Source organism: Schistocerca cancellata, chromosome 1, assembly GCF_023864275.1.
Source record: "Schistocerca cancellata isolate TAMUIC-IGC-003103 chromosome 1, iqSchCanc2.1, whole genome shotgun sequence".
Lineage (NCBI taxonomy): Eukaryota > Metazoa > Arthropoda > Insecta > Orthoptera > Acrididae > Schistocerca > Schistocerca cancellata.
In genome coordinates, this window is record NC_064626.1 from 499,195,251 (window position 1) to 499,220,453 (window position 25,203).

A 25,203-nucleotide genomic window follows, 5' to 3' on the forward strand; every position below is an offset into this window, starting at 1 on the left:
GAGAACATGGTACCCGAGAATAGAAGCGTACTTGTCTTGATCCATTGTGCCTTCCAGAGCGACGAGATCACTCAGAAATGCCACGAAAGCATTCCCCATACCATAACGCTCTCTTCTTCAGTCTGGGTTCTTCCTACGATTGTTGGTTAGTTACATGTTCCATAGATCATTTGTTCAAAATTTTCAAATGTGTTTGGATTCGTAAGGGACCAAACTGCTTAGGTCATAGGTCCCTAGACTTACGCACTACTTAAACTAACTTATGCTAAGACCAACACACACACCCAATCCCGAGGGGGACTCGAACCTCCGGCGGGAGGGAACGCGCAGTCCGCGAAATGAAACCTCAAACCGCGCTGCCACTCCACGCGGCTCATGGATTATTTGGACGATTCTTTTAACTTAATGATGTACGGCTTGGCTCTAAGCACTATGGGACTCAACATTTGAGGTCGTCAGTCCCCTAGACTTAGAAACTACTTAAACCTAACTAACCTAAAGACATAACACACATCCATGCCCGAGGCAGGATTCGAACCTGCGACCGTAGCAGGTGCGCGGTTCCGGACTGAAGCGCCTAGAACCGCTCGACCACCGGTACCGGCTTAATGATGTATAACAAGTTAGTTGAAAGGTATGTATATATGATTAGTCTTAACATTAATGAACACTGTTGTGACTGACAATTCGCAATTTTTCACAACACAACTTTTATTGATGTAAGTTCATAAGGTTGATGACTGAACATACAAACGAAAGGTAACAATAACGAAAAATGTCTCCTAATTGAGGCAAACAAAAGTTCATTTCTTATTTTCCACAAAGCTTCGTGGTAACACACTCACACACTAGTAACAGTCCAATTCCGGGACGAAGACGTAATCATCGACGGTTGCAGTACACGAGGTCGTCATCCGGCGTGAACTGAATTTCGGGCCTGGTTCTAGCCCCTAAAGAGCTGTCTCCAGCCAATAAGATTTCGGCGTAGTGATACTCCCTGCAGGCCGTGGCTCGAGCTCCCGCTGCAGGAAGTAGTGCTCGGAATGCCTGTTTCCATTATCTTGTGTGTAAACAGCCGGTGTTTACCATGGTGCTTTTGGGTACGCCTTTGGGCGTATACAACCTCGTCCTCTGTGGTGTTATATGGGTTGCCCGTCCTCAGGGGCTACCTTGGCTTCGGTATAACAAACACATTATTCTTTGTCCTCCTCACCCAACTACACTTTTTTTCAGTGTGTTCCCTTTCAGACGTTTCACACCGTACACGCATATGGCCATTTGCCCGAAGGAGCTTAAAACGTGACCCTGTCAGTGGACGCTCAGTTGCAGTATTGGCGTGCAAATTCCACCCTTCGTCAACGATGAATTGGAGTCAGAATGCGTGCATGACGCAGGCGACTGCGGTGGAATCCCGTACGCAGCAACGTTCGCTGTTCGTAGCCCCTTGATTCATCCGGGCGATCAGTTGCTCAACAGCTCCCCGTCTATTCTCCCGTCCACATCTCCGTATACATCGTTCATGCTGGTCATCTATGATCCGAGATGCATCACAATTGCCTCGGCGCTGGTTTTGGATAGCGCCATTTTGCCACGTACTGTATGCTTTAGCCACTGTGGGGCGCGAACTGTTTACAAATTTAGCCGCTTCAGAAATGCTTCCACCCTTGTTACGAAATCCAATGATAGTGCCCTTTTGGACATCGGATAAATCCCTCCGTTTTCGCATTACAATAACGACTGCATTGTTTCCTGCTTGACACGCTTTATACAGCCTCCACTGCTAGTGCTGCCATCTACCGTCAATGTTTGGTGTGTTGTGAAAGTTACAGTCCCTTTAAAACTAGCTTTGTTGTGTGTCTTAAGGAACGTGTAAATAGAGACTACAAAATTTTCTTTCATTCTCTCTCTCTCTCTCTCTCTCTCTCTCTCTCTGTGTGTGTGTGTGTGTGTGTGAGTGAGTGAGTGAGTGCAACCCGCCTTCCTACATAACACGAGCGAGAACTAACGACTAGGCTCTCACATTCCGTTTTCTTACAATAGAAGTACAATATTACACACCATGTAGACACTCAGCGCTGTGCCTGATGCTGGCAGCAGAGTCGATGCAGTCGACTGGTGTTGACATTTTTCCTTCCGCTCTCAACATGCCTCCTTTTGTTAACAGACAATAATGAGTTCAACGTGACATCTGTTTTGGTACACGAAAGCAGGCGTGACATTCAAAGTTAACAAGTAATATACATCATTACTCATTTTCGAATAATTTTAAAAACGCTTATCTATCATCATACTCCAAACAAAAGACAGCACAGTGAGGACAACACAGAATGGTCAACACTGAGCCAGAGTACACAGTATTGCTGGCATTGGCACTGTGCTCCACTGCAGACTGTTACTGAAGGCCCGCGAGCATATGGAATAGGTTCCCAGGTAAGTGAGTGGCATGAAGCCTTCTTAAGTGATGGAACCCAATAAGCTGTCTCCGACAGCGAGTGTTCATCGGAAACAAGTGAATCGTCAAGAACGCCACAGGGAAATATGATATGACCACAGTTGTACTCTAGATACACTGATGAACCAAAACATGATCGTCTGCTTAATGGCTAGTTTGTCCATCTCTGGAACGAAAAAAATCACTGATTCTGCGTATCAGGGATCCAACAGTTTGTTGGTAGATTTCTGGCATTGGGTGTCAACGCGCAGGTCCTGTAATTCGCGTAAATAACGGGCCGCTGATATGCGTACGCGGTGATGGCGCCCGACAGCAATCCTGATGGGTTCCATAGGATGTGCATCAGACGAATTTGGTCGCCGAGACATCAACGCGAGTCCACTATAATGCTCCTCAAACCACTGTAGCACGGTTCTGCCTCCGAGACGCGGACAATTATACTGCTGAAAGATGACGTAGCCGTCGGAGAAGACATTAAGCGTGGAGGTGTACAAGTGCTTTGCAGCTTTCAGAGTGTCTTCGATTACTATGAAAGGTCCTTTGCAAGCGCAGAAGAATGTCTCCCATGGCAAAATACTGTTCCCAGCTGCCTGCGTCCGTGGCGCGCTGCACTTTACGATCCGCCGTTCATCCCTATGACGGCGTTTGCGAAGTCGACCATCGACATAGTGTAGCAAAATTGAGATTCACGCGAAGAGCCGTCACATTTCCATTGATCAACGGTGGAATACCAATGGTCCCGTGCGCATTGCAATCGCAACCGACGATGGCGTTGGGTTAACACGTCAACACGTTGGGGTGGTCTGCTGCGCAGCTCCATGTTCAAATGGTTCAAATGGCTCTGAACACTATGGGACTCAACATCTTAGGTCATAAGTCCCCTAGAACTTAGAACTACTTTAACCTAACTAACCTAAGGACATCACACACACCCATGCCCGAGGCAGGATTCGAAACTGCGACCGTAGCAGTCCCGCGGTTCCGGACTGCAGCGCCAGAACCGCTAGACTACCGCGGCCGGCAGCTCCATGTTCAATAATGTACAATGAACGGTGTGCTCCGAAACACTTTGTATGCACCATAATTATGCTCTTTAGACAAAGATGGCACACATCCCCATCTGTCCTACTTTACTGAGCAGACAAGTCTCCGAATCCCACGTCCAACCATTGAGCGCCTAGTGGTAATTTCACTGTCCTTCTCCCTCTTTCCGTAGGTGCTCACGATAGTAGCACGTGAACATTCGACAATCTCGAAAATTTCGAGATACTCGTTCACAGGCTGTGCTTAATAATAATCTGCCCTTTGTCAAAGTCGCTTATCTCAATGGATTTCCCCATTTGCAGCCCATATCTTCGCTAGCGTGATACTCCGTCCGTATCTACTCCGCTTATATACTTTTGTTACGGCGCTGTGCCTGCAACTCCACCAGGCCGCATTCAACGTCACGGTGAGCAGTTGTCATAATGTTTCGGCTTATCAGTGTACGTAAATGATCTGACGGACAGTACGAACAGCGATTTGCGGCTTTTCTCTGATGACGCTGTGGTGCACGGCAAGGTGTCGTCGTTGAGTGACTGTAGGAGCGCACAGGATGACCTAGACAAAATATCTAGTTCGGTGATGAATGGCACCTCGCCCTAAATATCGAAAAATGAAAGTTAATGTATATGTGTAGGGCAAACAAACCTGTAATGTTAGATTACAGCTTTAGTGGTGTGCTCCTTCACAGTGTCACGTCGATTAAATATCTAAACATTACGTTGCGAAGCGAAATCAAATGAAACGAGCACGGAAGGTCGGAGGTAGGGAAGGTGAATGGTCGACTATGGTTTGTTGGAAAACACTTTAGGAACGCGTAGCTCATCTATAAAGGAGACTGCGTGTTGAACACTAGAGATCCATTCTTGAGTACTGCTAGACTGTTTGGGATACATATCAGGTCGGATTTAAGGTAGACATCGAAGTAATTCAGAAACGTGCTGCTAGATTTGTTACCGGTAGGTGATTGTTTCGGATATGCTTTGTAAACTCGAATGTTTAGCGAAACACTATTGAGAAAATTTATACGGGGCATTTGCAGATGGCTGCAAAACGATCTACTACCGCCAACGTGGACTCTGCGTAAGGCCAGCGATGACAAGTCGAGAGAAATTAGGGCTCGTACGGAGGGGTCAACGCAGCCGCTCTTTCCCTCCCTCCATTAGCGAGTGGAAATGGAAAAGAAATTACTAGTACTGGTATAAAGTACCCTCTGCAGATATCGTGCGATGGCTTGCGGAGTGTGTTTGTAGATGTATATGTAGATTCTGGTTAATAGCGTTTCTAAACAAGTTAATATAGATACGAAGTCGTATGTCGTCCTGCGACTTTAGGCGATTTTGCTACTACCAATAGTCATAAAGACTATTGTCTTCGTATAGTATGCATCCAATAATATTCTTGTACAGTCTGTCGTGTGGAAAGAACTGATTCTGGTATTGGCCACGTGAGGGTCTTCGCTACGGCGAAGGACGATAAAGAATATTTCATTTGACGACCTTGTCAGGATTTACAGAAGTTCATTTCGTAACTGTCCGCCCCCGGTAGCTGAGTGGACAGCGCGACGGACTGTCAGTCCTAAGGGCCCGGGTTCGATTCCCGGCTGGGTCAGAGATTTTTCTCCGCTCAGGGACTGGGTGTTGTGTTGTCCTAATCATCATCATTTCATTCTCATCGACGCGCAAGTCGCCGAAGTGGCGTCCAATCGAAAGACTTGCACCAGGCGAGCGGTCTACCCGACGGGAGGCGCTCGTCACACGCCATTATTATTATTACGTAACTGGTGCTCGGAAAATCGCTCACCCTTTCTCTCGGATTCCGGAAACTATGTGTGGTATCCGTAATGGCCACAGGACGGACGCACAGGCTCGGCCCGAAAATGATATGTTACATTACATGTTGGTGGGCATACAAGAAAAACTGCACTGCACCAGTAATAGAGAACAAGTGAACTTGGCGACAAGACCGGTGTTCCAGCGGCCGCAACTTGCAGAATGTTGCCTACTAGGGTCGTGATGCTGTTAGTTGTCAAAGCGGGCGGCACCTGTATCTCACTGGCAGTTAACAGCGGACGGCGCGGGCCGACTCGAAACTGTAGCTTTGCAGAGTGGAGGGAGCCATCAGTAATTCAAAGGGCCGCCGACGGAGAGAGACAGGTGGGGGTGGGGGGCGTGTGCTGTGCGGCAAGGCGACTGTCTGCCAGACAAGGCCGGGCTGACGTCGTGCGATAGCGTCTGGTGGCTGCAGCCGATGCCCGGGGCTGGACGCCGTCTCGCCTCCCAAGGGGGGGACACACCCCTGTTTCCCTGCGGTTGCCGCTACGCTAGTGTTCCCAAACTGTAGTTCGGCGAGCGTGCTTCCTGCACACTATGTCAAAAGGACCAGAAAACAAGACAGAGCTGAGAAGAGTCTATTTTATCTTCCCTCCTTTCTTCATTGCTCGTATCTCCTATCATGCACGAATTGAGGGGCGATGAGTTTCTACACGTCTAAAGATGTTTTATTTACTGTGCGTTTACAGTACAGTAGGGAGAAATTATGATTACGTCCGTAGGTAATCTGGGTGTGTAAAGGGTGTGAAATTTAGCGCACAGGGCTGCCACCTCTAGCAGTAACAATGGCTCTAATCCGGCTGGACACTGAATCGAGCTGAAGATGGAAGATAGATTACAGTGAGTGTGGAGGTGGGGGCTGGGGTGGGTGGTTGTGTCATAGTGCTCATGCCACCTCCCCCTCCCCTGCTAAAAACTCGTGCGGTAAAAAAATAAAGAATAAATACTAATATTTCGGGAAGTACGGTTTCAAACAGGGAAAAGCTTAGCATAACATTCAGATGCGGTTTAGTAGAAGACATTAATGGAGTAAGGCTACAATATAAACCAAAATATAGGCAATTTATAATGACCGAATCAGAGTTAGTCTGATTTGAAACAGGATACGCGATCTTTTCGCGTTCACAAATAATTTTCTTTTATGTTTGTGCAAGCCTATAACGGGCTTAATTAATATAAGACGAAGGAGGTCAGTTTCACTTTGTATTACTATAGGCGATACAATACCGTTACGGTGTGCAACAAGGCAGTTGTTGCTACCTATAGATTGTGTACTGTGACGTGAGAAATTTTTACTACATTGAGCCAGGGCTTACCAACATCGCAGTACAACTTCTGGTTTTGCAACTGTATTACAATGTCTTAATTTAATGTATTAAAAAAAACAATTTTTGTGGTACAGATTTCTCACTTTCACGTATGATCTTTTCATTTAATCAGTTCCGATTTTAACTGCTCCTTTTCGCTTTATATAAACATATTATTATTATACACTACTGGCCATTAAAATTGCTACACCAAGAAGAAATGCAGATGATAAACGGGTATTCATTGGACAAATATATTATACTGGAACTGACATGTGATTACATTTTCACGCACTTTGGGTGCATAGGTCCTGAGAAATCAGTACCCAGAACAACCACCTCTGGCCGTAATAACATCCTTGATACGCCTGCGCATTGAGTCAAATAGAGCTTGGATGCTGTGTACACGTATAGCTGCCCATGCAGCTTCAACACGATACCACAGTTCATCAAGAGTAGTGACTGGCGTATTGTGACGAGCCAGTTGCTCGGAAACCATTGACCAGACGTTATCAATTGGTGAGAGATCTGAAGAATGTGCTGGCCAGGGCAGCAGTCGAACATTTTCTGTATCCAGAAAGGTCCGTACAGGACCTGCAACAAGCGATCGTGCATTATCCTGCTGAAATGTAGGGTTTCGCTGGGACCGAATGATGGGTAGAGCCACGGGTCGTAACACATCTGAAATGTAACGTCCACTGTTCAAAGTGCCGTCAATGCGAACAAGAGGTGACCGAAACGTGTCAATGGCACCCCATACCATCACGCTGGGTGATACGCCAGTATGGCGATGACGAATACACGCTTCCAATGTGCGTTCACCGCGATGTCGCCAACCACGGATGCGACCATCAGGATGTTGTAAACAGAACCTGGATTGATCCGAAAAAATGAAGTTTTGCCATTCGTGCACCCAGGTTCGTCGTTGAGTACACCATGGCAGGCGCTCCTGTCTGTGATGCAGCCTCAAGGGTAACCGCAGCCATGTCTCCGAGCTGATAGTCCATGCTGCTGCAAACGTCGTCGAACTGTTCGTGCAGATGGTTGTTGTCTTGCAAACGTCCCCATCTGCTGACTCAGGGATCGAGACGTGGCTGCACGATCCGTTACAGCCATGCGGATAAGATGCCTGTCATCTCGACTGCTAGTGATACGAGGCCGTTGGGATCCAGCACGGCGTTCCGTATTACCCTCCTGAACCCACCGGTTCCCTATTCTGCTAATAGTCATTGGATCTCGACCAACGCGAGCAGCAATGTCGCGATACGATAAACCGCAATCGCGATAGGCTACAATCCGACCTTTACAAAAGTCGGAAATGTGATGGTACGCATTTCTCCTCCTTACACTAGGCATCACAACAACGTTTCACCAGGCAACGCCGGTCAACTGCTGTTTGTGTATGAGAAATGGGTTGGAAAATTTCCTCGTGTCAGCACGTTGTAGGTGTCGCCACCGGCGGCAACCTTGTGTGAATGCTCTGAAAAGCTAATCATTTGCATATCACAGCATCTTCTTCCTGTCGGTTAAATTTCGCTTTTGTATAATGTCATCTTTGTGGTGTAGCAATTTTAATGGCCAGTAGTGTATTCAATGTTTTATAAATTTTATCGTCCTTTTTATTAAAATGCCTTACATCTGTGCCACGTTATAAGTGGAGATGACAACAAGTTATATTTGAGTAGGGGTAGACAGTAACAAACTAACGCGAACTATGCCCGTCCAACCTTTTTTTCCCAATTAGTTGGCTTTTGGATCGTACCTATGCAGCCATATCAACACTGGGAATGGTATATTGCACTTTGTTGTGACAATTCAGAGTAGCTATTAGTTTAAGTCGTATCTTGGGACGAAGTTACACAGCCATAACAAGGGACTCTATTCGCGCATAAAATAAGTGTTAAAACAGAGTCCAAGCTTGCGCGCCGTGTGTAATGAGCTTTTACTCCAGGGACGTCGAACAGTAGTATCCTTCCCTTTTTTTCCGAGTAATCACGATTTTGTAAAAGTTGGCGACCACGACAGGAATTATGTATCCCTCACTTTTAACACCTCGTCGTTTTAGGAACATTTACGGCCCTGGGGAGTTACCTACCGTTGATGATAGCCGCTTGTTCTGAAGCGAGACGGGGATACCGTCGTTACGTGTGAATACGGCACAGGAGCCCTGTCTGACAGACAGGACGCGTGGGCGGCATTAGCATTCCATCAGGCGGCGGGCGTCACATTATGTAAATATGCGCGCCGACGGATGCAGGAAGGCTGGAGGACGGGCGGCAGCCGCCGCGGCGTGTCGCGAAGGCGTCGTTAGCGGGCACGCGTCCTCCGGGCGACCACTCGACGCCACCAGCGCCGCCGCCACCCCAGGGCGACGCGTCGCCGGCCCGTCGAGAGCCGGGGGTGGGGGTGGCAGGGGGGGAGGGGCGCCGGCCAGCGGGACTCGTTTGCTTGCCGCGGTGCTACTGATCCACCTCTGCCTCCCCCACGTGTGCATCCTCCTCCTCTTCCGCGCCAATTCTCCATCTCCGCGGAGCACCTGCGTCGCGTCACCGGGGCGCTGGTTACAGGAGGCGCTGGCGACTCTTTATGCTCTTTCGCCCGGCTCTCCACTGCGACCACTTGCTGTGGACACGCGTCGCAGCTCCCGCGAAGCGCGTCCGGACCACACGAAGAGTTCCGGCACTCGTGAGCAGCATACGTACCTTTTCTATTTCCCACAGCCAAACGAAAAGCGAGAATGGAGGAACAGAATGTAAAGATTATTTACACTGAGGTGACAAATGTCATGGGATAGCGATATGCATATATGCAGACGGCGGTAGGGCAGTGCGTTGGCGGAGTTGTCATTCGCACTCATGTGATTCGTGTGAAACGGTGTTCGACGTGATTATGGCTGCACGACGTGAATTGACAGACTTCGAACACGGAATGGTAACTGGAGCAGAGGACATTCCATTTCGGATAGTGTTAGGCAATTCAGTATTCCGAGATCAAAAGTGTCAAGAGTGAACCGAGAACACCAAATTTCAACATCGGCATTCACTTAACGAACGAGAGCATCGGAGTTTGTGTAGAGTTGTCCCTGCTAACACACACGCAACACTGCATGAAATAACCGCAGAAATCAATGTGGAACGTACGACGAGCGTATCCCCTAGCACAGTGCGGTGAAATCTGGCGTTAACGGGCTATGGCAGTAGGCGACCCACGCGAATACCTTCGTTAACAACAAGACATCACATGTAGCGCCTTTCCTGGACTCGTGAGCATATCGGATGGACCCTTGACGAGTGAAAAACCGTGACTTGGTCAGATGAATCCCGATTTCAGCTAGTAAGAACTGACGGTAGGGTTCGAGTGTGGCATAGATGCCACGAAGCCAAGGATACAAGTTGTCAACAAGGCACTGTTCAAGTTCGTGGTTGGCTCCATAATGGTGTGATCTTTGTTTATGTAGAATGGACTGGGCCAACTGGATCTTTGGTTACTTGGAGATCATATGCAGTCATTCGTGGACGTCACATTCCCAAACAACGGTGGAATTTTTATGGATGACAATGCGACGTGTCACTGTGACACAATTATTCGCGATTATTTTGAAAACATTCTGGACAATTCGAGCGAATGATTTGGCACACCAGATCGCCCGACATAAATACCATCGAACATTTATGGGAGATAATCGATAGGTCAGTTCGTGCACAAAATACTGCACCGGCAACACTTTCGCAATAATGGACGGTTATAGAGGCAGCATGGCCCAATATTTCTGCTGGGGACTTCCAACGACTTGCTGAGTGCACGCTACGTCGAGTCGCTGCACCACGCCGCGCGAAGGGAGGTCGTCATGATGTTAGGAGGTATCCCATGACTTTTCATCACCTCAGTGTATAGTCTTTTGTCTTTTATATGTCCTGCATCCGACGTCTGCCATATACAGGTCGTAGACAAAAATGTGGGAAAACAGCAAACACAACATCTTACATATATTTTAAACATAGCTGCACAACAGCAATGGTTTCACGTAATCAAATTATAAACAGCCGACCAGTTGCAATGGATAAAGAAATTCTTTACCTGGGTTTCGACAAATATAAATTTGACTTAATTTGACTTCTTCAGAAGGTAACCTAAAGACAATGTACATCATAGCTTACATTAGAAAAGTATGAAACTTATAAGCCAAGAATAAATTTTAAGACAAATTAGAGAACTCTTGCATTACAGAAGTACGAAAACGACGGCTGGTACTTACAATTTTACATTAGTAATGACTAATGTACCATCGCCGTTTTTACAATTGTCGGCATAGATCAATTGTCAAAAATAAAATATAGCCCTAGAGTTAGGGTTTGTCACGTTAATACAAAATAGCTCATGGATCTGGCAGAGCTCACAACCGACTGAGTGTAATCGGCGAGCGTAGTTACTATGAAAACAGGGCAGGTGGCGCTCGTGCCGAGAAACATGTGCCAATTGGCGTACGAAGGTCCTTATGTGATTTTTCCTGGCTCTAAAAAAATTTTGTTTTTCCTGTGAATGTGTATTAACAGGATCGTGTACCAGTGTTCGTAATTCTTTCTAGACAAGAGCCATTATTGTCAATTTTAAAGTTCTGACATGTATACCGTTTATGGGCTTCACTAATATAGTAATGTAATTTTTTATATTTTGGCTGTATATGCAACTGGGCGTAAGTTTCTCGGCATAAGCGCCACCTGCCTTTTTTTATGTATAACTACATTATTTGTACCAATGCTCCCATACTGTTATAACGGGAGTGTTAATTTCCTTCCTTTTTTATTGTTACTCTACATAAGAACGTTATTAATACTGATAATTTACACGTTGCCTTTGTACGCCAATTGGCACATGTTTCTCGGCACAAGCGCAACTGGTCGGCTGTTTATAATTTGATTACAGCATCTTGCCATGCTAATAAGGTGCAGGAAAATCATTGGCATTTGAAACAGCCTCCAGTTGTCACGGAAAGGATAAATACAGCTACTGATGGTTTTCGCTGGTATCTTGTACCATTCTTCCGGCAGAATATTGACAACTTTAGGTAACGAGGATGGAGGTGGATAGCGATCGTGCACTCTTCCTTCCTAAGAAGACCAAGAAGTCTGAATAATATTGAGATCCGGTGACTGTGATCTTCGTGCTCACTAAGCCAGTCCTGGACGATGCGAGTTGTGAATACAGGGATCCTGTCGTCTTGGAACAGAGCATTACAACTGGGGAAGAAACATTGTAGCATGCGATGGATCTAATCAGCCAAAATCTTTGGTACCACGTTTTCCTGTTATGGGCATTTACATCACTCATGAGTCATTTTGGAATTCCAGCTCGCCTTGCACTTCCCTGGTTATGCAGCTCCCTTCGTGTTGTTTTGGTGCTGACAGGGGTCACGAGTGCGACGTTCAGTTCTGCAGAGACTTTTGCAGCTACCATCTTCCTAGTTTTCGTCATAGTCCTCTTGAATGGCCGTCCGTCGAGATCAATCAACACAGACTTTCATCTGCGTTGTCACTTAACGGGTGATGTTTTCCCGCTCTCCATGTATGTGGTATGAATCTTCGATACTGTGCGTCTTGAAACACCTAACACGTCAGCTTCCTGGGTTACGGAAGCATCTTCCATACATGCACCAGCAATAGGCCCACGTCCGAATTCACTTAGCTCCGACGTAACACACTCGTAATTATAGAGAACATTTTTGCGACATGACTAAGAGCGACATGTATACTGTAGAAGAAGCAGCGTGGCACGCCTGTATATGTCGCTCTCAGACGTCTTACCCGTCAACAGAGGAGAAAGTCTCTGAAGATCTCAAGCGCAGTTGCGGACGAAACGTTAGGAACAGAACAGTTTCGTAGACCACGACCAGCAGCAAGGTCGTGCTTTTGACGGTTGGAAACTTGAGAGCCAGTTCCCAGTGGAAAGTACTTTTCCCAGGCTGAACATGAGGCATCGCTCTAAGTGGTTTCTGGATGGAATCTACTGTGCTGGTTTAAAGATAGAGGCTTTCCTATGAAGGCATACATTTCCTAGCACCTATTCGAAATAAATTTGTGAAAAGCCGTGGCTGCTCTTTGCAGAGGAACTATTGCAGTGGGAACACCGAATGACCAACAGAAACGCCTGTGTTATGCTTCTGAGACTGATTGCGTGGTGTTTAAAAATGACAGATCTGTCGAGGTTGAATTGAAGCGAACGAATTACTCGTCTGGTGCAACTGCAGACAGCCTAAGACGGCAGTAACGATAAAGGAGACTTCAAAAAATAAGTTACTCGTGTCATGCTACGACCATTGCACGACCCGAACAGCGCAATGTCAGCAGAGAGCACATGTTTCGTATTTGCTGTAGACACAGTTCTGATGCGGTGCGTCACAGTGTGGAAGAGAAATGGCGACGCAACTGGAAACGTACTCCAGATCTGAAGTACGCGGCACAGTAAGATTCTTGTTGGCGCAAATGTCTAAAGTGCACACATACTCAGCGCCAGATTCTGGCGCTGTATGGACGAAATGCAGTGTCGTGTCCAGTCGTGGTGAATCGGTGCCGCCAGTTTGGCCAAGGCGGCACAGACGTGTGCACTGCTGCTCGGGAAGGGAGTCCATCGACATCGACCACAGGCGACAGCGTCCAGGCAATCGTGGAACTGATTCGCAGGAATCGCAGATTTGATGGCCTTCACATAACGGTTCTAGAATGGCGGTGTAGCCGAGGAGCGGGTTTCTATCGTCTAGGAGGTAAAAGACTGGTAGGATGTTCCGACTGCTCTTTACACAGACTTGATGACTAGTTGAAAAATAGTGTCATATATTTTACGACGATAAAATGAATCAGAATGTACTGAAGATTCTGGAGTGATCTTGGACACTTGTCATTGTCCCTGCACAGGACAGAACCAGTTTTTCTTGAGCTGACTGTAAGGTATTATATAGCGAGTGGGCTAAGATTCTTAGTGTTTGTAAAAAAATGTTCACAGTTAACTAGGATGCCAATAGCTTTTGTTCATACGCAACACATGAAGCAATCAAAGCTGTTAACTGTTAATAAGATGAAACACTCTGTCAGAGTAAAACTGTATAGCGGAATGGGACTCGAAAGCGGGACCTCTGTCGCGCGGAGTAGCCGAGCGCTCTCAGGGCGCCTTGTCACGGTTCGCGCGACTACCCTCGTCGGAGGTTCGAGTCCTCCCTCGGACAAGGGTGTGTGTGCCGTCCATAGCGTAAGTTAGTTTAAGTTAGATTAAGTAGTGTGTAAGCTTAGGGACCGATGACGTTAGCAGTTTGGTCTCATAAGACCGTACCACAAATTTCCAATTTTCTTCCGGAACTTCTCCGTTTCGTAGGCAACTGAGCTACCCAAACACGACACTTCCTCAAAGCTCTCCTTGCGCCACTACATCATCTCCTGCCTTCCAAACTTCACAAAACTACTCCTGCGAAACTTGCAGGAGTAACGTTCTAGGAAGAATAAATAACATAAATAATACTTTACACACATGGTCCTACAAAGTCACACATAACACAGTACATAATTTTAATACTTATAATCCTGGTAAACTAAAAACATTGTAGAAATTACATTCACCAATGAAGGTGGACATCCTATGCTCCAATCTTCTCAACACTGCATTCAGAGAGGAGATTACTTTAAATCATACTACACGGCGCGCATTTCAGATCTTTATCGTGCGGTCTGTAAAGCGAACTATACCATACGGTCCCTCCTATCAGACTGAAGTGGGCAGCACCAATTGCTTTCGGCCGGCCGCGGTGGCCGAGCGGTTCTAGGCGTTTCAGTCCGGAACCACGCGGCTGCTACGGTCGCAGGTATGAATCATGCCTCGGGCACTGATGTGTGTGATGTCCTTAGATTAGTTAGGTTTAAGTAGTTGTAAGTCTAGGGGACTGATGGCCTCAGATGTTAAGTCCCATAGTGCTCAGAGCCAATTGAACCAACCAATTACTTTCCTGGATGCGCTATTTTGGCGCTAGCCGATAATGCAAGAAGTGCTTCGTCTGAATATACTAATTCTAATGTTACTGAAAATTTTTATATAATGACTTCTGAAGTAAGTGAATGATAACTTATAACTGAGAGGTTTCTTGGAATGATTCACAGAAAAAAATTAATAAACGTGGCGTGTCGTGGAAGTCACGATGCGGTGACGCCACCCTGCACCACACCTCTGTCAGGTGGGTAGTGGCAATCAATGCCCCTGCGACTCAACACTTACACAGTCCAGTGAGACAAAAAGTTTACTGCTCGACCCGCATAGGGCCTTCTCGTACACAAGATAGGAAAACACCCGCGACGGATGTGGCTCCATTTTGCGCACCTTTTCGCTGCATCTGCCGCGCCACGTGGGCCAGCCTAAAGTAAGTATAAGGGCGCTAATGACCATAGAAGTTTTGCGCCCTAAAACCAAAAACAAACAAAGTAAGTATAGCTCCGTTTTGCTCATATCTAGGACAACAGTGATTGCGAGCCTGGCAGTTCCGTCGCAGCCAGTCAACGAATGCCTTCCGCTACGGACCGAGCACCGCCCCCGACCGCACGCCGTCTTCGACTCGAGTGGACGGCTCTAAGTTCGGCGACGTGTTCGAAGGAACTATTGATATCATTCGTTACTGTCAGACTCTTCCGGCGAGATTGAAGGGAATCTGAAATTATTCTGGTCTCGTCGGAACCTTAAACTTCATTCTGTTCGGACTTAACGCCTCCCAGTGGGAGCCTGCGCTTAGAGATCTGACAGTGTTCAGTCTAGTGGGAGTACTGTATTATATCATGGAAAATTTTTTGGGCGTTCCAGCAACAGGACTGTTTTATCAAGCATTAGTGATCTACATCTACATCTACATTTATACTCCGAAAGCCACCCAACGGTGTGTGGCGGAGGGCACTTTACGTGCCACTGTCATTACCTCCCTTTCCTGTTTCAGTCGCGTATGGTTCGCGGGAAGAACGACTGCCGGAAAGCCTCCGTGCACGCTCGAATCTCTCTAATTTTACATTCGTGATCTCCTTGGGAGGTATAAGTAGGGGGAAGCAATATATTCGATACCTCATCCAGAAACGCACCCTCTCGAAACCTGGACAGCAAGCTACACCGCGATGCAGAGCGCCTCTCTTGCAGAGTCTGCCACTTGAGTTTGCTAAACATCTCCGTAACGCTATCACGCTTACCAAATAACCCTGAGACGAAACGCGTCGCTCTTCTTTGGACCTTCTCTATGTCCTCTGTCAACCCGACCTGGTACGGATCCCACACTCATGAGCAATACTCACGTATAGGTCGAACGAGTGTATTGTAAGCCACCTCCTTTGTTGATGGAGTACATTTTCTAAGGATAATTCCACTTCAAATCGTTCCGTACGCACACTCCCAGATATTTTACAGAAGCAACTGCTACCAGTGTTTGTTGAGCTATCATGTAAATCATACAATAAAGGATCCTTCTTTCTATGTATTCGCAATACATTACATTTGTCTATGTAAAGGGTTAGTTGCCACTCCCTGCACCAAGTGCCTATCCGCTGCAGATCTTCCTGCATTTCGCTGCAATTTTCTAATGCTGCAACTTCTCTGTATACTACAGCATCATCCGCGCAAAGCCGCATGGAACTTCCGACACTATCTAATAGGTCATTTATAGAAACTGTCGGTTTAGTCAAAGATTTACTTCCAGATTATTGATACTTTTGCACTTTGTCCTTCCTCCGTATTAGTATAGGTCGAAGTAGACCATATGTGTTGAGGAGAATCATTTTGTTAATAAAATGAGACAGAACTTTATTCTTATATTTTCCTGTGGGAGTGTACCGAGTCAAGAATACTGCAAAATGAAAATTAGAGATTTGGCGCGCTTTCTCCTGATGTGGCAGCCAGTCAGATTGCCAGACTACTAAACTGTCGCAATTTCTGACGGTATCGCGTTACCATCTGTTGGCTGCCTCTTACTCCATTTCTTGTGCCACACATCGGCTAGCGCCATCACATTTAAACTGTGAAGTGGAGCTAGGGGTGGACATGGCTGCAAAGCTAGAAATGTTTTTGCCTGTCTCTTCGAATTGTAGAGCAGCATTCAATAAAAGTTACTTGGTCTGCAATTTTAATGTGTAACTTACTTTTTGAATTCACCTCGTAACAGCTGATGCGGAAGATGGCCCTGTGAAAAAGCATTTAGTAAAAGTATTGTTTGGGGCACCAATACACCCCTCCTCCGTCCCCCTTACAACGTGTGTAAGAAAAGTAATGAGATTACAGTGAAATGAACACGTTTAGCTGCTTTCAGGCGTTGACATACGTCAACGGGGACAGATGAAAATATGTGCCCCGACCGGGACTCGAACCCGGGATCTCCTGCTTACATGGCAGGCGCTCTATCCATCTTTTTTTTTTTTTTTTTTTTAATTGATCTCGTTTTTGTTCTATGTTGTTCGTTGTGTTTGTTAGTGGCGGACGTCCGATGACTACCGTTCAGGTTGTTCGTTGCCCAGTGCTCTCAGTTTTTTATTACAGAGGGTAGCTAAATCCTCTGACCGAACACGCTGAGCTACCGTATCCATCTGAACCACCGAGGACACAGATGATAGCGCGACTGCAGGGATTTATCTCTGGCACGCCTCCCGCGAAACCCACATTCTCAACGTATTGTCCCGCACTACATTCGTAGTGCCCCTGCCCATTATACTCATCACTCGCGGCGCGTTGCCGATTCCCGTAAGAGTTCGGGCACTGTTTGTGCATTCGCACAGAAGAAGAAGATGGTCAAGTGGCCGGTGAGCCTTAACTATACAGGGTGAGTCACCTAACGTTACCGCTGGATATATTTCGTAAACCACATCAAATACAGACCGAACGTGAGGAGAGAGGCTAGTGTAATTGTTTAATACAAACCATACAAAAATGCACGGAAGTATGTTTTTAACACAAACCTACGTTTTTTTAAATGGAACCACGTTAGTTTTGTTAGCACATCTGAACATATAAACAAATACGTAATCAGTGCCGTTTGTTGCATTGTAAAATGTTAATTACATCCGGAGATATTGTAACCTAAAGTTGACGCTTGAGTACCACTCCTCCGCTGTTCGATCGTGTGTATTGGAGAGCACTGCAACATACATCGCGTTTCTACAGAATGATCTGCCAACGTTGCTCGAAAATGTCCCACTGGAAACGCGTCGACGTATGTGGTATCAGCATGATGGTGCACCTGCACATTCCGCAATTAACACTAGGCTGACCCTTGACAGGATGTTCGACGGGCGTTTCATAGGACGTGGAGGACGCATAAATTGGCCAGCCCGTTCTCCTGATCTTACACCTCTGGACTTCTTTTTGCGGGGTACGTTAAAGGAGAATGTGTACCGTGATGTGCCTACAACCCCAGAGGATATGAAACAACGTATTGTGGCAGCCTGCGGCGACATTACACCAGATGTACTGCGGCGTGTACGACATTCATTACGCCAGAGATTGCAATTGTGTGCAGCAAATGATGGCCACCACATTGAACATCTATTGGCCTGACATGTCGGGACACACACTATTCCACTCCGTAATTGAAAAGGGAAACCACGTGTGTACGTGTACCTCACCCCTCATGGTAATGTACATGTGCGTCAGTGAAAAAGAGCAATAAAAAGGTATTAGCATGTGGACGTAATGTGCTGTTCCAGTCTCTTCTGCACCTAAGGTCCATCACTGTTCGGTTTGGATCCCTACGTAATTCGGTGCTCTCCGATACACACGATCGAACAGCGGAGGAGTGGTACTCAAGCGTCAACTTTAGGTTACAATATCTCCGGATGTAATTAACATTTTACAATGCAACAAACGGCACTGACTACGTATTTGTTTATATGTTCAAATGTGCTAACAAAACTAACGGGGTTCCATTTAAAAAAACGTAGGTTTGTGTTAAAAAACATACTTCCGTGCATTTTTGTATGGTTTGTATTAAACAATTACACTAGCCCATCTCCTCACGTTCGGTCTGTGGAATCGGTTCGTCAATATTTGATGTGGTTTACGAAATATATCCAGCGGTAACGTTAGGTGACTCACTATATATATATATATATATATATATATACACATATACACTCCTGGAAATTGAAATAAGAACACCGTGAATTCATTGTCCCAGGAAGGGGAAACTTTATTGACACATTCCTGGGGTCAGATACATCACATGATCACATTGACAGAACCACAGGCACATAGACACAGGCAACAGAGCATGCACGATGTCGGCACTAGTACAGTGTATATCCACCTTTCGCAGCAATGCAGGCTGCTATTCTCCCATGGAGACGATCGTAGAGATGCTGGATGTAGTCCTGTGGAACGGCTTGCCATGCCATTTCCACCTGGCGCCTCAGTTGGACCAGCGTTCGTGCTGGACGTGCAGACCGCGTGAGACGACGCTTCATCCAGTCCCAAACATGCTCAATGGGGGACAGATCCGGAGATCTTGCTGGCCAAGGTAGTTGACTTACACCTTCTAGAGCACGTTGGGTGGCACGGGATACATGCGGACGTGCATTGTCCTGTTGGAACAGCAAGTTCCCTTGCCGGTCTAGGAATGGTAGAACGATGGGTTCGATGACGGTTTGGATGTACCGTGCACTATTCAGTGTCCCCTCGACGATCACCAGTGGTGTACGGCCAGTGTAGGAGATCGCTCCCCACACCATGATGCCGGGTGTCGGCCCTGTGTGCCTCGGTCGTATGCAGTCCTGATTGTGGCGCTCACCTGCACGGCGCCAAACACGCATACGACCATCATTGGCACCAAGGCAGAAGCGACTCTCATCGCTGAAGACGACACGTCTCCATTCGTCCCTCCATTCACGCCTGTCGCGACACCACTGGAGGCGGGCTGCACGATGTTGGGGCGTGAGCGGAAGACGGCCTAACGGTGTGCGGGACCGTAGCCCAGCTTCATGGAGACGGTTGCGAATGGTCCTCGCCGATACCCCAGGAGCAACAGTATCCCTAATTTGCTGGGAAGTGGCGGTGCGGTCCCCTACGGCACTGCGTAGGATCCTACGGTCTTGGCGTGCATCCGTGCGTCGCTGCGGTCCGGTCCCAGGTCGACGGGCACGTGCACCTTCCGCCGACCACTGGCGACAACATCGATGTACTGTGGAGACCTCACGCCCCACGTGTTGAGCAATTCGGCGGTACGTCCACCCGGCCTCCCGCATGCCCACTATACGCCCTCGCTCAAAGTCCGTCAACTGCACATACGGTTCACGTCCACGCTGTCGTGGCATGCTACCAGTGTTAAAGACTGCGATGGAGCTCCGTATGCCACGGCAAACTGGCTGACACTGACGGCGGCGGTGCACAAATGCTGCGCAGCTAGCGCCATTCGACGGCCAACACCGCGGTTCCTGGTGTGTCCGCTGTGCCGTGCGTGTGATCATTGCTTGTACAGCCCTCTCGCAGTGTCCGGAGCAAGTATGGTGGGTCTGACACACCGGTGTCAATGTGTTCTTTTTTCCATTTCCAGGAGTATATATATATATATATATATATATATATATATATATATATATATATATACAAGTTGAACAACACAGCGTTGCCAGATCGCTCCCAGCGTCGTCAGTCTCATTACTTTTCTGCCACACTTCGTATACCTGTACCTAAAATGGTGCAAGCTACATCCTTTACCTGCTTACGTAAATGCCCACGATCGAAGACTATAGCTTAAAATTCAAAGCGCGACAAGTTTTGCAGTTCACAATGTCTGTCTCCACAGAGGCGTGCCTGCCAGTGATTTGTGTCGCACTGCGGAGGATACAGAACTGCACACGTGAGCCACCCCGCGACCTGCCCCCCCCCCCCTGCCTGCGGCACATTTAAAAGAACGCAGCAGCCGAGTGCGGGCGACGCGAGTGCACGCAGCCGACAGCAAAGTCGCCCTCCTGCGTCACTTGTCATATGAATGACTGCCCCGGGCCGGGCCGGGTGAAGCCTTCGTGTGGAAAGCCTGCAGCGGGCAGCAGGAATTTCGCGCAATGTTTCGCCAGTCGGCGAGTTTTAATTGGCGGTCCGCCGTGCCAAGTGTAACAGCCGCCGCCGATGTCTTTCTGTTACGGCGGGCAAGAAAAAAAAATTCACCTCGCTCAAGTGTATTTTGCCGCGGACAGCTCCCAGCTTAGCGAGAAACTCATTCGCCCTTTGACCACCGAGGTTATCGCAATTCTTGTCTCTCCGGCCTGGTCCGAGCTTTGTACTCTGAAGGCGCGCAATTTCATATTCTCCGTTGGCGGAATAAAATATTTATAACGGAACGCACTGCGGCCGAGCGCTGGAGTTCGTCAACTTTTATTCGTCGTCCTAGGGCGGAAAAAGATCAGATGAACTCAAGAGTTAGGGAAACTACTACGACCACTAATTTCGTTTCGTTGTGTTTTTACCGACCTGTTTCCAGGACCCTTTCTTGCAGCTACTTTATAAACCTTTTAGATGTATTTCAGTCGATTAAAAATAAATATGCGGCTCAGAGAATGACGGAAGTCTTTGATGTCACTTTGTTGACTTGAGCGCTAACGTGCTAATTCATTGACCATAAGGAAACGAGTATTTTCAATATCGTCCATTTACCGACGAAAGGGAAACAAGGAAATTAAAACAGAATTGTGGTTCATAATTTATACGACTGAAAAAATAGCCGCTTATATGTAGCTACGCACATCTTGTAACACGCCCGGTAATACTAATGGAGCTGGGGGACCCTTTAAACTGGCTGTCGTTTCTTGACCGTGCGCCTTGTCCACACCACGTACCTGGTAACCCCGCGGCGGTCGTGCCGTTCTCCTCCACACTGCTGCTGGCTTGCCTGAAATCATCTATCGAAATACGCAAGCGGGTTTAGGGGAGCCACTCAACGTTAAAGCACAACACTGTCCTATGTCTGGTATGAACATCTATATTCTGAGATGATACGGAAACCACAGATTGCACTGTGTACACTCTATATCGTAAATGTTATCCCAGTTAACAATCTTGATGATTAACAGTCCAAAAATATGATTCGGACGAGCGTACGCGTAACCGACAAGACGGGGGTGCTTGTTGATGATGCGGATGATCGATGCTGAGCGACACGCAACGAGAGGATACATAAATACGTTATCGACGGCACTGCTCAATTTTTCATTATTTCTTGACACACTTTCCTCTGAATCACTTCCATATTTCATCACTTTACTGTAACAGCACTTGTAGCAACACTTCAACCTGAATACTAACAATGCTTCCTACGTGCAGAGCTACACACTGCACAACATAACAGTACCGTGTCCCGCGCTCCACTCACTACAGACGCGGCTGCCCGCAAAGATATTCCACAACTAAGCCAGCGATATGACAATACGCATACAATCTCACTTCAACATTCCCAGTGAGCCACTGGCGTCAAAGCAGGCCCCGCGCCGTCTGTTGCCTCAGTGCCTTTCTACTCCCTACCTTCAGCACACGCTCTGATGGGCGCTGAAGGGGCTGTAGTTAGTACTTTAATAAAATGTGTGAGTACTAATTACGTTTCTATGAGCAACCATTTGTCGTCATCCTTAGAACAACCCATCGCCTCAACTCAACCCTGCTACTGTAGATGTCATCAGCCACGAGCCTCTATAGATCTTTTATAAAAGTTCACCACTATGTACTTCGCGCTTCTGCCAGTAGTTAGATTAAGACTATTATCGGTACGTGTGCGCAGAATGCGCTACCTAATATGTTCCAAAACGCCGCGCATAAAAGCGGGATTGTTCCCGGGCCCATACTTCGTGACAGAAAGGTAGGGTCAAGTGTTTTGGATAGTACTTAAGCTAGGGACCACTTGTACATCGAACAGAAGGGTCGTCTTACTGTAACTATCCTACAGTAAAGAGTCAAAGTCTGAATGATGCACACTTCGCCGGCCGCGGTGGTCTCGCGGTTCTAGGCGCGCAGTCCGGCACCGCGCGACTGCTACGGTCGCAGGTTCGAATCCTGCTTCGGGCATGGATGTGTGTGATGTCCTTAGGTTGGTTCGGTTTAAGTAGTTCTAAGTTCTAGGGGACTGATGACCACAGCTGTTAAGTCCCATAGTGCTCAGAGCCATTTGAACCATTTTTTTGATACACACTTCCTCCAACAAATGAAGCAAATCAGTTGGTTCTTTTTGTATTTGATGTGGTCTACAGTGAACATTAAGGGGCTTATGGAGGCACAATTCAGTTCATGCGCGATTCCTAAGAAAACCGGAATAACACGGCTTTTGGGTACTAAATCCAAGCTGCGGATGAGAAGACGGCTTTGCACAACAAATGGATGAAATTTTTATCATATTTTCCTAAGATACCGATTTCGAAAAACCTTGAAGATTTTACTGATATCTTTATAGGTTTCCGAGATTCAGAGGTTTAAAGTTACCCTAACTATACACGTAAATTAAGCATGTAGAACCGGCGTCAGGCGAAAATGTAGTTTATTAAGTGCCATAGCACAAATAAATATACTGTAAAGTGTGTCTGTTATCATCAAAAGGGTTCTGGGAACCCCATTTCTGTAATACTGAAGCACATGCAAAGTTTTTGTGTACATAAAATCCCGTCTGAGGTATAAAACTGCCTATATACGCATTATTTCAATTTCACTTAAGAAAACTATCAAAATGTTATTGACCCGTAATGTTCTTTACTTATGAAAGATTTCCCTGCTGTAGCAAGGAAAAGAAGGGAAACAGCGGGATTATGCTCATATCGAAGCACAAAAGAGGTGAATATGCTCCGTTTGTGAGAAGACTCAGACTGGAAAGTGGGGTACCAGCTGCCTCTTTCTACCTTCCTCAGCACCTTTAAGAATTAAAAAAAATGGGATTAAAAGATATTCGTGCTTTTTATGCTAAGAGAGAAGGGACAGTGGCAGTGGGAAATAGAGGAAAAGTAATAAATAATGGAAGATAGTAAACAATGTTTGTGACACAGAAGGCTGGTTCAAATGGCTCTGAGCACTATGGGACTTAACTGCTGTGGTCATTAGTCCCCTAGAACTTAGAACTACTTAAACCTAACTAGCCTCAGGTCATCAGACACATCCATGCCCGAGGCAGGATTCGAACCTGCGACCGTAGCGGTTGCGCGGCTCCAGACTGTAGCGCCTAGAACCGCTCGTCCAAATCGGCCGGCGGACACAGAAGGAGCGAAGGAGACACTGGCAGTGAGAGAGAGAGAGAGAGAGAGAGAGAGAGAGGGAGACAGTGGCAGTGGAACACAACTGTCAGTGACAGAACATTGCTAAGGAAAGTGTGGAGACAGTGCCAGTGGGCGGGAAATGAAGAGAAGGAGAAAGAGCCAGTATTAACGAGAGTCAGAGTATATGACAACGGCAGCTAGGAAGAGAGAGATAATGAAGACGACAAGAGACAGCAGCAGGGGGAATGAATCAATGAGATAGTAGCAGCAAGAGATGGCAAGAGGGAGGCAGTGGCAGCGAGAGGAGACAGTATTGGTGGGACAGAACGAAGAAGACTGTGCTGTGAGACAGCGGACAGGGACAGAGACACACAAAAAGTTAGTCACAGTGAGCTGGACTGAATGAGTGAGTGAGAACGAGCAAGTGTGAAAGATGGGACTGAGCAGTTTTCGGCGATGGACTAGTGGGTGTGAGCGAGCTACAATCAGGGGAGCTTGTAGAAGTGAAAGGTGATTTGCATGTTAAAAAGAGTGCGTATATGTTCGCATGCCAAAATTTTTGGGAAATTTTTTTAAGGTGCTGAGGAAGATAGAAGGAGGCAGCTAGCACCCCACTTTTCAGTGGGAGTTTTTTCATAAACAGGAGCATATTCACCTTTTTTTATGTTCGGTGTAAGCGTTTACCCACTGGTTAGGATGGCATCGAAGTCTGCTCGATGTGTCGCCGTTAGCACCACGAACACTTCTCAGTATGAAACGAAGTGATTTGCTCTGCAAGTCAAAGCCTTTCAGATGTATAAAGTATATATAACAAAACAGCTGCATTGAGCGCCTGCGTTAGAAGCTGCTCCACGGAGGACGACGTAATGAGAAAAATAAATCACCTAATTAGTTAATACTTGGCTGAGAAACTGAAAGTGACAATTTTTATTTTTTTTATTTTGTGGATACAAACATCACAGCTGTGTTCGTATTTGAAGTAAACACTCTGTGTTATTGTTATAGATTAGCTTTCGCCTAAGGCTGATAATCTTAGTGTAACCATGAAAATATATTTAGTAGAAATGGAATTTATTGTAGTTGTACATTCTTTGCAAATAAGGGGCTATTTTCAGAAGCACAAATGCGTCCATCTTCAAATAATTTTCGTAGCACTTTATGTCACGGCGAATCAAGTTCTAATGGACATTTATAGTTTCTCTTTCCGCCATCCGTGGTTTCACCCACAATCGATTTCCGTTCCTCTTTCTTCTCAAGCACGTGTTCTCGCTGCCAACATTACACTGCGCTGAGGCGACAAAAGTCATGGGATACCTTCTCATATCGTGTCGGACTTCCTTTTACCGGGCTTAGTG